This window comes from Dermacentor variabilis, chromosome 5 (genome assembly GCF_050947875.1).
Source record: "Dermacentor variabilis isolate Ectoservices chromosome 5, ASM5094787v1, whole genome shotgun sequence".
In the NCBI taxonomy this organism is placed as follows: domain Eukaryota; kingdom Metazoa; phylum Arthropoda; class Arachnida; order Ixodida; family Ixodidae; genus Dermacentor; species Dermacentor variabilis.
The window spans coordinates 201781255-201785052 of record NC_134572.1 but is presented as its reverse complement, the minus strand read 5'-3'; the positions used below and the strand labels follow the sequence as shown (position 1 = coordinate 201785052).

General features: G+C 41.2%; 1 long non-coding RNA gene across 1 annotated transcript; it reads right to left on the bottom strand.

Annotated features, from left to right (window-relative positions):
* Nucleotides 1–488: 488 nt before the first annotated feature.
* On the bottom strand, nt 489–2905 carry LOC142582067 (uncharacterized). Its single transcript, XR_012828375.1, has 2 exons — nt 2748–2905; nt 489–710 (listed from the first exon to the last, which is right to left on the bottom strand). It is a non-coding gene; the product is annotated as an uncharacterized LOC142582067 (long non-coding RNA).
* Nucleotides 2906–3798: the final 893 nt, after the last annotated feature.

Sequence of the window (3798 nt, the reverse complement as noted above, 5' to 3'; positions counted from 1 at the left end):
TTGAAATAGTTTCTAGCAAAGAAAAATTTTGTCAGTGATGCTGCAGTTCAGGCAAAAATTACATCCTTGTTTCAGCTACAGGGGGCACAATAGCCTTACACCAGTGTACGAAACAGAACACTGTGCTGCAATGAGTTAAGAAATAAAGGATAGTACACATCTGGAAAAACACTCTGCGAACCACTCTAACTAGCAATATAAATATAGTTTTTCTGATGTCCATGCTTCATTTAAAAGTAAATTGTAACTTACTTTCTGGGTGCCTCTTGTAAGGTAGCGCCACATGCTTGCACAGCATCACGCAGAAATAATGGCGAGTTCTTCAGCATACCATACATTAGTGAATTCCTTGTATGTTGCATGTTACAAGAACTGAAAGATAAATCATAATATGCTGTTATTTTTTTGCATAAACTGTATGATGAGCTTTTCATGCATAAAAGGTGATTACAAGCGAAAATGCAGCAAGGCATCAACTTCACACCATGTCACATACTCATACTTTATTACCTAATAAATTAGAAAAGATGCAGAAAGTGTAATTAACAAGAGTGACAAATAGCAGCAAAGGTGATCATGGATAAATCTTGAAGATGATTGCCGCCGCTGCCAGAGTAAGCCAGCCTTCGTAGGAGAGGAACTGGCTGCCCACAAAAGCTTGCTGTCACAGGCCACGCGTGATGGTTCTTGTAGACATAGGAAAGCAATACCTGCACAGAACAGGAAAAAAAGGGCAAGGGAAGAAATGGGAATGTTGAAATTGGAACTTCAATTAGCAATATATATTGTGCTAAGTAAGAAGTTTGGCTCACATTAAAAATAAATTTAAGCACTCATTTCTCTTAAATTACGGGTATCTTAAGGTATGTATGCGATGATGTTTAATATGACTAGTATATTTCCTATCATAAGAAGCCAACAAACACTGACACCAAGGACAACATAGGGGAAATTACTTGTGCTTAATAAATTAAATAAAGAAACGACAAATTAATGGAAATTAAAGTGGATGAAAAAACACCTTGCCGCAGGTGGGAACTGAACCCACAACCTTCGCATTTCGCGTGCTATGCTCTACCAATTGAGCTACAGCGGCGTCGTTTTCCCATCAACTTTCTTGGATATTTATGTGTCCTAGTCGAATGCTGGGAGTGTTAGCCAGCGCCACAACTCAGAGACCTTGTTCCTGGCATATAGTCATTAAGTTGCATAGCAGAGTCAAAGTCAGCCTTTAATTTATTGTATGGTGTTTTGTGGCTAAAAAGCCACTTAACCTGTCAAACAAGTCTGAGAAGCTTCCTGCAAAATATAATCAGTTTCAAACAGTAATTCACTCTGCAGGTAAATGATGTACTAACTTAATTAAAAAGTTAGATAGCGTTTTATATTGTTGAACTAAAAGCAAGTTTGGCATTTTGCACTGCCTAGCTGTTGCCTTTCTTTCAAACTTAAACATGACACAGTATAGAGTAAGCAGGTAGCATGCAAAGGAGGACTGGTGATAAAGTAGTGTTTCAAAGCAACACTCCTAGCTGGATCAATCACTTTGTTGATATATTTTCATGTGACCCTAATTGGCTTCGGGCAATACCTCACACAAATGACGCAACACCTTGGATGATGCGTCATACAAAGTTGAAAGTATCTCATGATGTGATCAAACAATAACATTGCCCACTGACTTGGAAGTGTTAGCATGCTGTTTGCGTGAGAAAGTGCAAAGTGATTCGTATAGGTGGCAAATTCATCAGTGTATCTATAGCCTCAGGTAATTCTGAGCATCTATGCTGACTTGCAACTGAGAAGCCACTGCACACAAAAAGGTGTATTCAAGTAATGGTCCATGCGGAATAATTGCCCACCTAGTGAAAAGGCAAATGTAGCAGGCTAATGGGCCAGGGCAAATAGATTGATAAATTCTGATAACACCTCCAATGATATTATTGAAATAGGTGATAAAAAACAGCACAGGTAAAATTGCAGTTATGACAAAATTTTAAAAGCACCTCTGCAAACTGCTGGAACCCTCAGCATCATGCCTGTTCTACACGCACATATGTTGCAGCGCAATCTATATCTCAGACGCAGGCACCTCCACAGATCACTTTGTGATCTCCTCACAATAAGGTTAAAAAACAGTCTGGCACAAGCTACTTGATGTGTTTCATTTTGCAAGCGCCAGCCAAGTGCTGACGGTGGTAGAGCGAAATTGAAGTTTGTCCTTGTATGGAAGCCTTGGCCCATGTTTTATCAATTCTAGCGGCAAAGCACACCTTTTACAGCCCACATAAATCTTAAATTAGACAGCTTGCTGATGCTGTACAGTAAGTTCCTGTAAAGAAACTAAATCACACAGAAAGCATTTAGAATACCAAACTAATCAAATACTGGCTTGAATACATTTGTGCATTAGGGAAGTAAGGTGTAACGTACACTGTTGTAGAACATTTTTACTCATGTATGGAATACTTCTATGACACATCAGAGTTAATTTGTGAGTTCTTACATAGCAATGACTACCTACAGGTAAATTTTGTAAGGCTTAGGGAAACTAATTATTAGTAGAACTGTGTATGTACACTGGCACTGAGAAATTGGTTATAATAGTGGCAGCTTATAATGGACCAGTGCAAAAAAATGGCCATTTGTGAGACACCAACTAGCTATTTTACCACGAAGCGCTCCCTTGCCTTAACCCATATAAAAAGCACTGGGAGGACCAGAGAGGGTACAGTACATTGGCTTACACTGATCATGATGAGGTCCCGTCATCCAGCTAGTGCCAAGGTACAAGAAGGATGTCCAGCCGCCTATAGAGTGAAAGGGACAAAATAAGATAGCATCAAGTCAGTTGAAAGGCAAATTTGCAATTACAAATAAGGTGACCCGGTCACAGTCATTCATTAATAAATGCCAAGCTGTCGTGACTTCACTCCCAGATGAAGCACCTACTAGGTTAAAGGTTTTGCTGCTTATTTAGAACAAAACACAAGTGAAATTTGTACATCAGCAGACGATTTAATTTGGAATTGTATAGATGAAGTAAACACTGCAGTTATATTTTTTGTTTTGCTATAAAGTGGGAACGCTACAAACTGCATAGTCACTGACACACACGCGCGCACACGTAAGAACAAAAGGACACAAAATAGGGGAAGTTCAGTCTGGTTCAGCATTACAGCCAGCACGTCGTCTTCGAATGCACTCATTTCGGTTGGCTTGTGCTACGTTAACCACAGGCTAACAAGCAGGGCAAAGTTCTGACTTGTTGCGGAAGTCGTGGAGCGCGGTAGTGCTGAACGGCTGAACACAAGCAGAACCCTTGCATAGAAGTAATGACGAAAACTCGTAGGGCAGAAGAGCCCATATATCAAGAATTGTCGCGGGTAACACCTAAACATATTCACATTGTTGACGAAAAACGAAGCGCAATGTATTTAACTTACCGGAAAAAGTGTTATCCGAACGTGCGACGTACACGGTCGTCCACTAGTCAGAATGCCGCTCCGTGCTGCCGGCGCTCCGCGGGGCGCCTCTGTCGGGCGCCGGAGAAACTATTGCGCAGGTGCAGTGAGAGCCGTAGGCGGCATCAGCACAGCTAAAAGACTCCAGTTAATATCCAGTATAAATGTACAGAACGGCTTAGAATGACGCACAACTGGATAACGAACCCACGACCGAGACACAGCGGGCGGCAATGGGCGTTTTTTCAAATTTCCTGCCTCCTGCAGTGTTTCCAGCACAGAATGAGATGTCCCACAAATTTGAACTGTGCCGCCGAAGTGATCGCAGCGCGGT